The 10,621-nt window shown below is 45.3% G+C and overlaps 1 pseudogene; it reads left to right on the top strand.

Moving 5' to 3' along the window:
* The first annotated feature begins 9,291 nt into the window (after positions 1 to 9,291).
* LOC149465143 (vomeronasal type-2 receptor 26-like) lies at positions 9,292 to 10,217 on the top strand (annotated as a pseudogene).
* Positions 10,218 to 10,621: the final 404 nt, after the last annotated feature.

Here is a 10,621-nt window from a genome sequence, read left to right as displayed (position 1 = left end):
TGTCGTGCACAGTTGGTGCTGCAGTTTGCCGATTGTGCAAAATAAACTGACTTTCTGCTTCACAACCACTATTGTACGTTCAAAGAGTTAAATCCGGTTTTATTTTTGGGGTGCTTATTGAATTAAAGAGTATGTCAGACAACATGCAGAGGAGTGGCAGAGGAGGCAATGTTTCAGGAGCGAGCAGACGTGGCAGCAGAGGAAGGGGTCGAGACAGCACTAGTCGCAGCCAGAGGCCAGTGCTCCCGGTGTCATCCAGCGGTCGTGTCTCCACCGACAACCCTGCCGTCATTGATTGGTTGGCTCGGTCGTCTTCCTCTTCCCAGGTCACCTCTGACACCTACAGCCAACGGTCGGTGGGTACGTCAGACACAACCGTTAGTTGGCATGGCCCGGGAGCAAGCCCACTGAAATCACGTGTCCTCGACCTGCCCCTGTCCTTTGGTGTTCCCTCACCAAGCGAAGTATCGCATGCTGTGGGCTCAGCCCCACTGTACAGTGAGGAAGAGCTAACAGAGGGCGGTCAGGAACGGGGGAGACATCCGCCTCTTCAGCAGCCAGGCGAAGAAGTACTGGTGAGGAGAGTGGCTCGGTAGCCGGTCTAGAGACAGGTCTGTCTCCTGACCCAGACGCAGCCGAGGGGGCTAGTAGTGAGGCGGAGACCCTAATTGATGATGATGAGGCTGATCGCACTTGGCAGCCTCGTCGTCATCAGGCTATTGCTTCCGCATCATCAGGAGAAGAGGGTGCCAGCTTGGCAGCGAGCAAAACAGTCGGTGGGTTGCCCAGGAGGCAGCAGGGTCGCAGCAGTGTCAGTGGAGGCAAACGGCCACGGAGTAGAGCACCAGCTCCACTGCAGCCTACCACCACGGCCAGTAGTGGTGCCGGTGCGCACGGAGGAAGTAGCAGTCAGCCAGTGAGGAGTAGCGGGGGCAAAGTTTCCTACTCGGCGGTGTGGCAATTTTTCGTCAAGCCGCCCGAGGAAGTAAACGTAGCCGTATGTCGACTATGTGGCCAGAAAGTCAAGCGTGGCCAGGGGGCCAATGTTGGGACTACAGCGTTGCGGCAGCATATGCAGCGTCGCCATTCGGTGGCCTGGGAAATCCGTGATAAAGATACGGCGGTTCTGCCTGCCCCAGCCCCCGCTCCATCACCCGCTCCGTTACTTGCTCCGTCACCCGACGTCAATCACCACACTGTGCCACGGGCCCCTGTACCGCCTTCTCATACTGCTGCCAGATCCATCCTCTGCCATGTGCGTCTTTGTCGTCTGCTCACGCTGCTGGGTTCCAGTTTTAAACTAGTCCTGTGTATGTCTTCCGAATACTGCTGCCTCCACCGCCACCCTGCGCCATGTGCCACTTTCGGGTCTCCTCACACTGCTGCCAGGTCCATACTGATTCATGGCCCCCTGTACCGGCTCCTCATGAACGTGGTTCAGCGGGTTTGCATCACTTAACGGCAAATCGTTGACAAACGCTGGGACGTTCAGTGTTGTGCGCATTAAGCCAGACACCAAAGGGCAGCACAGACCTGTTATTACTCGCTCAAGCATGGCGGGGGGACTTTTTAACCTAGGCCTGTGTATGGCCTTCAATTGAAGCTGCTTCCGCTCCGCCACTCTGCCATTGGACTCTTGATAGTCGTCTCCCCACGCTGCTGCTGGGGGGACTTTTTAACATAGGCCTCTGTATGGCCTTTAATTGAAGCTGCTTACGCTCCGCCACTCTGCCATGGGCCTCTTGGGTATCCCAGAAGCTGCTCAGCGGGTCAGGGCAATAAAGCTCCCGGTTCGCAGGTTGTTCCGTCTTATGGATGGAAGTACGACGGTATATGATCTTCTTCGCACCCACGGCATTACTTCGTAGAATTTCTGCATTGCATCTGCAATCACAACACTGACTTCCCGGATCGCTACTCTGCCATGGGCCACTGTACCGCCTCCTCTTGCTGCTGCCAGGTCCAGAGTGTGTCATGGGTCCCTGTACGGCCTCCCATTGCTGCTGACTTCATCGCCAGACTCTGCCATGTGCCACTTTCAGGTCTCCTTACACTGTTGGTGGGTTCCATTTTGTGATAGGGTGCTGTATGGCCTTCCATTGCTGCTGCCTCCACCGCCACCCTGAGCCATGTGCCTCTGTCGTCTGCTCACGCTGCTGCCAGGTCCATACTGATTCATGGCCCCCTGTACCGGCTCCTCATGAACGTGGTTCAGCGGGTTTGCATCACTTAACGGCAAATCGTTGACAAACGCTGGGACGTTCAGTGTTGTGCGCATTAAGCCAGACACCAAAGGGCAGCACAGACCTGTTATTACTCGCTCAAGCATGGCTGAACAAAACCAGTCTCTACCACAAATTGGACCCAGACCTGCCCAGGGTCTCGTAAGTAGATTGCACGGAGGAGTAGAGTTCGTTATTGGAATTAACTGTGAGGGACTTTTAAACCTAGGCCTGTGTATGGCCTTCAATTGAAGCTGCTTCTGCTCCGCCACTCTGCCATTGGACTCTTGATAGTCGTCTCCCCACGCTGCTGCTGGGGGGACTTTTTAACATAGGCCTCTGTATGGCCTTCAATTTTAGCTGCTTACGCTCCGCCACTCTGCCATGGGCCCCTGTACCACCTCCTCATGCTGCTGCCAGGCCCGTAATCTGCCATGGGCCCCCGTACCGACTCCTCATGCTGCTGCCAGGCCCGTAATCTGTCATGGGCCCCTGTACCGCCTCCTCATGCTGCTGCCAGGTCCAGAGTCTCTCATGGGTCCCTGTACGGCCTCCCATTGCTGCTGTCTCCATCGCCACACTCTGCCATGTGCCACTTTCAGGTCTCCTCACACTGCTGGTGGGTTCCATTTTGTCATAGGTTGCTGTATGGCCTCCCATTGCTGCTGCCTCCACCGCCACACTGTGGCTCCACACTCTGGTTTTGGCCCCGTGACTGCCCAAATGAGTGAAGTGTGCGGTGATTCTGAGATCGACGGCACTCATCTGCATGTCATACTGAGTGACAGTATTATTTCTCTTCCCCAGCAGACTCCAAGGGCATTTAAATTAAAGGTACAGTGTTCTGCACTAATATAAAGGCTCTCTGAAGCCTAGAAACACCCTTTTTATAAGTTAAATTCGCAGCGAATATATTCGGCGAATTTGGCGAATCAGCCGAACCAAATTTTTGAATAATTCGCTCATCTCTAATCTCCATGTATAATACATAAGGGGGGATATGATCTCCATGTATAATACATAAGGGGAATATGATCTCCATGTATAATACATAAGGGGGGATATGATCTCCATGTATAATACATATGGGGGGATATGATCTCCATGTATAATACATAAGGGGGATATGATCTCCATGTATAATACATAAGGGGGGATATGATCTCCATGTATAATACATAAGGGGGGATATGATCTCCATGTATAATACATAAGGGGGGATATGATCACCATGTATAATACATAAGGGGGATATGATCTCCATGTATAATACATAAGGGGGGATATGATCTCCATGTATAATACATAAGGGGGGATATGATCTCCATGTATAATACATAAGGGGGGATATGATCTCCATGTATAATACATAATGGGGGATATGATCACCATGTATAATACATAAGGGGGGGGGGGTATGATCACCATGTATAATACATAAAGGGGGGGATATGATCTCCATGTATAATACATAAAGGGGGATATGATCTCCATGTATAATACATAAGGGGGGATATGATCACCATGTATAATACATAAGGGGGGGATATGATCTCCATGTATAATACATAAGGGGGATATGATCTCCATGTATAATACATAAAGGGGGGGATATGATCTCCATGTATAATACATAAAGGGGGATATGATCTCCATGTATAATACATAAGGGGGGATATGATCACCATGTATAATACATAAGGGGGGGATATGATCACCATGTATAATACATAAGGGGGATATGATCTCCATGTATAATACATAAGGGGGGATATGATCTCCATGTATAATACATAAGGGGGGATATGATCTCCATGTATAATACATAAGGGGGGATATGATTAGAGATGAGCGAATTTCTCAAAAATTCGATTCGGCTGATTCGGCGAATTCCAGTGTGAAATTCGATTCGATGCGAATTTCTTCGCTACGAAGATGACTTATAAAAAGGGTTTCTAGGCTTCAGAGAGCCTTTAAATTAGTGCAGAACACTGTACCTTTAATTTAAATGCCCTTGGAGATGAGGAAAGAGAAGGAGAAGGAGAAGGAGAAGGATGAGAAGAAGGAGAAGGATGAGAAGAAGGAGAAGGAGAAGGATGAGAAGAAGGAGAAGGAGAAGGATGAGAAGAAGGAGAAGGAGAAGGATGAGAAGAAGGAGAAGGAGAAGGAGAAGAAGGATGAGAAGAAGGAGAAGGAGAAGGATGAGAAGAAGGAGAAGGATGAGAAGAAAGAGAAGGATGAGAAGGAGAAGGATGAGAAGAAGGAGAAGGAGAAGGATGAGAAGAAGGAGAAGGATGAGAAGAAGGAGAAGGATGAGAAGAAGGATGAGAAGAAGGAGAAGGATGAGAAGAAGGAGAAGGATGAGAAGAAGGATGAGAAGAAGGATGAGAAGAAGGAGAAGGATGAGAAGAAGGAGAAGGAGAAGGATGAGAAGGAGAAGGATGAGAAGAAGGAGAAGGATGAGAAGAAGGAGAAGGAGAAGGATGAGAAGAAGGAGAAGGAGAAGGATGAGAAGAAGGAGAAGGATGAGAAGAAGGATGAGAAGAAGGAGAAGGATGAGAAGAAGGAGAAGGATGAGAAGAAGGAGAAGGATGAGAAGAAGGAGAAGGATGAGAAGAAGGATGAGAAGAAGGAGAAGGATGAGAAGAAGGAGAAGGATGAGAAGGAGAAGGATGAGAAGACGGAGAAGGAGAAGGAGAAGCAGAAGGAGAAGGATGAGAAGAAGGAAAAGGAGAAGGATGAGAAGATGGAGAAGGAGAAGGATGAGAAGATGGAGAAGGAGAAGGATGAGAAGAAGGAGAAGGAGAAGGATGAGAAGAAGGAGAAGGATGAGAAGAAGGATGAGAAGAAGGAGAAGGAGAAGGATGAGAAGAAGGAGAAGGAGAAGGATGAGAAGAAGGAGAAGGAGAAGGATGAGGAGAAGGAGAAGGATGAGAAGAAGGAGAAGGATGAGAAGAAGGAGAAGGAGAAGGATGAGAAGAAGGAGAAGGAGAAGGATGAGGAGAAGGAGAAGGATGAGAAGAAGGAGAAGGATGAGAAGAAGGAGAAGGAGAAGGATGAGAAGAAGGAGAAGGATGAGAAGAAGGAGAAGGATGAGAAGAAGGAGAAGGAGAAGGATGAGAAGAAGGAGAAGGATGAGAAGAAGGAGAAGGAGAAGGATGAGAAGATGGAGAAGGAGAAGGATGAGAAGAAGGAGAAGGAGAAGGATGAGAAGAAGGAGAAGGAGAAGGATGAGAAGAAGGAGAAGGATGAGGAGAAGGATGAGAAGAAGGAGAAGGATGAGAAGAAGGAGAAGGATGAGAAGAAGGAGAAGGATGAGAAGAAGGAGAAGGATGAGAAGAAGGAGAAGGAGAAGGATGAGAAGAAGGAGAAGGATGAGAAGAAGGAGAAGGATGAGAAGAAGGAGAAGGAGAAGGAGAAGCAGAAGGAGAAGGATGAGAAGAAGGAAAAGGAGAAGGATGAGAAGATGGAGAAGGAGAAGGATGAGAAGAAGGAGAAGGAGAAGGATGAGAAGATGGAGAAGGAGAAGGATGAGAAGAAGGAGAAGGAGAAGGATGAGAAGAAGGAGAAGGATGAGAAGAAGGAGAAGGAGAAGGATGAGAAGAAGGAGAAGGAGAAGGATGAGAAGAAGGAGAAGGAGAAGGATGAGAAGAAGGAGAAGGAGAAGGATGAGAAGAAGGAGAAGGAGAAGGATGAGAAGAAGGAGAAGGATGAGAAGAAGGAGAAGGAGAAGGATGAGAAGAAGGAGAAGGAGAAGGATGAGAAGAAGGAGAAGGATGAGAAGAAGAAGGATGAGAAGAAGGATGAGAAGAAGGATGAGAAGAAGGAGAAGGATGAGAAGAAGGACAGTTCTGTGACAGTTTCTGTCTATTTCTGACAGTTCTGGGACATTCACTCCATACAGCTGTTTCAACCGCTGTATGGAGGGAATGTCATAGAACTGTCAGAAATAGACTATTAATGACAGTTCTGGGACTGTCCTTCCATACAGCAGTTGAAACATTGTATCTATTTGTTTCCATAAATGGATCCATGTATAATACATAAGGGGGGGCCATATGATCTCCATGTATAATACATAAGGGGGATATGATCTCCATGTATAATACATAAGGGGGGATATGATCTCCATGTATAATACATAAGGGGGATATGATCTCCATGTATAATACATAAGGGGGGATATGATCTCCATGTATAATACATAAGGGGGATATGATCTCCATGTATAATACATAAGGGGGGCCATATGATCTCCATGTATAATACATAAGGGGGGATATGATCTCCATGTATAATACATAAGGGGGGATATGATCTCCATGTATAATACATAAGGGGGGATATGATCTCCATGTATAATACATAAGGGGGGGATATGATCTCCATGTATAATACATAAGGGGGATATGATCTCCATGTATAATACATAAGGGGGGGATATGATCTCCATGTATAAGACATAAGGGGGGATATGATCTCCATGTATAATACATAAGGGGGGATATGATCTCCATGTATAATACATAAGGGGGGGTATGATCTCCATGTATAATACATAAGGGGGGGTATAATCTCCATGTATAAATACATCAGTGGTTCATATAGTGAACTCGGTGTAGTTATTCACCCTGAGGTCATCACAGAGGACTATCTACGTCTGGAGGAAAAGAAATGTAATCTTCAAACACGGAAAGGTTTCTTCACAGTAAGAGCTGTGAGAATGTGGAATAGACTCCCTCCAGAGTTGGTTGTGGCCAGCTCAGTGGATTGCTGTAGGAAAGTCCTGGATCCTTTCTTGGATACACAGAATATAACTGGATATAACATTTATAGGGAAAGTTGATCCAGGGAATATCCGGGTGCCTCTCTGGGGATCAGGAAGGAATTTTTTTCCCCTACAGGAGCAAATTGGATCGTGCTTTGCTGTTTTTTTTTTTTGCCTTCCTCTGGATCCACTGTGGGTGTAGGATTATAACTTTTTTTTTCTATGGTTGAACTGGATGGACTTTTGTCTTTTTTCAGTCAGACTAACTATGTAACTATGTAACAATACGACTCCAATTACACATTTATCACTTCCATCAGCTCTACCCCCACAGTTATAACCTTTTGTACCACTTGCCTTCCTGAGGATTTACCCCCCTTAATGACCACGCCTCTTTTTGCTACTCGGCGCTGCACTAATTCAACTGATAATTGCGCGGTCATGCAATGCTGCACCCAAACAAAATTTACGTCCTTTTTTTTACACAAATAGAGCTTTCTTTTGGTGGTATTTGATAATCTGTTCGCTTTTTATTTTTTTCGCTATAAACAAAAAAATCCCAAAAATTTTGATGAAAAACAATATATTTTACTTTCAGCTATAAAAAATATATAGTAAACTCAAAGTTGGTTATAAATTTAGGCCAAAATGTATTCTGCTCCATGTTTTTGGTAAAAAAATCCCAATAAATGTATATTGATTGCTTTGTGTGGAAGTTATAGCGTCTACAAACTATGGTATAGATACTGCAATTTACGACATTTTTTTGCTATACAGCGCTGTGCTAGTTTAACAGACAATTGCGCGGTCATGCAATACGGTACATACATGAAATTTACATCCTTTTTTTCCCACAAATTGAGCTTTCTTTTGGTGGTATTTGATCGCTTGTGCGGTTTTTATTTTTGCGCTACAAAAAAAGGCTGACAATTTTGAGGAAAAAAAACAATATTTTGGAATTTTTGCTATAAAACATGTCCAGTAAAAAAAAATGTAAAAATCACATTTAGTCATAAATTTCTGCCAAAATGCATTCTGCAACATGTCTTTGGTAAAAAAAAAAACAATACGTGTAAATTAATTGGTTTACGTGAAAGTTATAGCGTTTACAAATGGCGGTAAAGATACTGGGATTTTTAGGTTTTCTTTATACTAATAATGGCGGCGATAAGGGACTTATGGCGGTGTTCAGCGACTTATGGCGGGACTGCAGCGGTCATTCTGACATTGGGGGGTACTGACTTGGGGTCACTGACGTCCCCAGTGACACCAATACAGAGATCAGTGCAAAAAAAAAATACTGACACTGTACTAATGGCACTGGGGAGGAAGGGGTTAACTTTATTTTTCAGGGAAGGGTTATCTGTGTGAGGGGGAGTGTTTTACTAGGGGGCGGTGCGGGGGTGTGGGGGCTGAAGGGAACACCGCTGATCGGGAAGAGAAACTCTTCTGTCTTGACCAGCTTGTCAGGAGCTGTCAGGGAACTGACAGAAAGCACAGCTACTGCAGCTGTGCTCTCGGTCAGCTATTGCCGCCGATCGCCGGGTCATAACCGGTAAGGACCGGCTGTGACCCGGCGACTGACATCCACGGCTGTGTTTGGAGGGACAGGCAGGGCGGTGGCGCGCCTCGCGCTCGCCCCCTACCTGTTTACAAAACACACGTTTTAGAACGTGGTTTTGCCTGCCCGTGCCACCCTGCCGCCGTATTTCTACAGTGGCCGGGCGGCAAGTGGTTAAAACAAAATGTTTACAATGGTATATTTAACAGGCCAAACGGTAGGAAAAAATAGATGTTCATTTTCAGGGTTTTCAGACAATTAAATTGAAATTCCCCATTATCACTTTTTGCCTATTTATTTTACATATCTTTTTTTATTCTTTTCCAAAAAATTTTAAGCACATACCAATGTACATAATGTGCAGCCTCTACACATAGGAGTTCAACTGTGTGATATCTATTATCTATCTATCTATCTATCTATCTATCTATCTATCTATCTATCTATCTATCTATCTATCTATTATCTATCTATCTATCTATCTATCTATCTATCTATCTATCTATCTATCATCTATCTATCTATTATCTATCTATCTATCTATTATCTATCTATCTATCTATCTATCTATCTATCTATTATCTATCTATCTATTATCTACCTATCTATCTATCTATCTATCTATCTATCTATCTATCTATCTATCTATCTATCTATCTCCCACAATTCTCTGATGGAAATCCCATTGCTAGCTGGGAGACAACACAAGACAGTTCATTTCCTCAGAAGCTCTGACCCCGATGCTCATTGTGTTTGTATTGTTCTTCTTGCAGACAGTGAAGATTGCATAAAATGTCCTGACAATGAATGGCCAAATGAGAAGAAGGATCGGTGTGTTCCAAGAGTGGTGGAATTTCTCTCCTACACTGATGACACCATTGTTGCAGTATTTTCAGCCGTCTCCATCCTCTGTTGCCTTCTGACTGGTTTAATATTGGGGATATTTATACATTACCAGGACACCCCCATTGTTAAAGCCAATAACCGGAACCTGAGCTACCTTCTCCTGGTCTCCATCATGCTGAGCTTCCTCTGTGTCTTCTTGTTCCTCGGCCATCCAATAGATGTAACCTGCATGCTGCGTGTCACCTCTTTTGGTGTCATCTTCTCAGTTGCCGTCTCTTCTCTACTTGCCAAAAGTATCATGGTGTGTATTGCCTTTAAGGCCACCAAACCTGGGAGTCCCTGGAGGAAATGGATGGGAACCAAACTGCCCAATTGTATCATTTGTGTCTTCTCACTGGTCCAAGTCATAATCTGTGTCACTTGGTTGTCTATTTCTCCCCCCTTCCAGGATCGAGACACTCACTCTTATCAGGGGAAGATCATCATTCAGTGTAATGAGGGTTCAGTTATCGGCTTCTACTCTGTCCTGGGATATATGGGGCTTCTGGCAGCTGTGAGCTTCATTATCGCTTTTATAGCCAGGACATTACCGGACAGTTTTAATGAGGCCAAGTACATCACCTTCAGCATGCTGGTGTTCTGCAGTGTCTGGATTGCCATGATCCCGGCCTATCTGAGCACCAGAGGGAAATACATGGTGGCTGTGGAGGTCTTTGCTATAATAGCATCAAGTTCTGGACTTCTTGGCTGTATATTTTTCCCAAAATGTTACATAATTCTGTTCAGACCTGACCTGAATACAAAGACAGTTATCCACTAATATGTATGGAGCAACACTGGGCTACCTGTAGTTATGGCATTATCTCTATTATTATATATATATTTTAGTATTGTACTCGTGTTTGGGAATTTAAATATTTAATACTTACCTCTTCAGGACATGGTCAGTCTAATTGAGTCTCTCTTGAAGAGCTATGGACGCCACTAGTATCAGATACTTTGGGTTTGTTGGAAACCTTGTCCCCTGCTGGGTGTAGTGATTCCTCCCATCAGCCGTTACATCACTACAGAACAATGTAGTCTCTTATTGAGGAGGAACCACAGTAACCAGAGGGGGACAAAGTATCAAAAACATCCTAAAGCGTCAGATACCAAAACCACCCATCACTCAAGAGAGGGAAGATTTCTGTCATCACCTTCCATAAAGGTAAATATTAAACACGT

Source organism: Staurois parvus, unplaced genomic scaffold (assembly GCF_062004578.1).
Source record: "Staurois parvus isolate SC_StPar_1 unplaced genomic scaffold, SC_StPar_1.0 ptg000143l, whole genome shotgun sequence".
Lineage (NCBI taxonomy): Eukaryota > Metazoa > Chordata > Amphibia > Anura > Ranidae > Staurois > Staurois parvus.
This window is presented reverse-complemented; position numbering and strand designations above follow the sequence as displayed.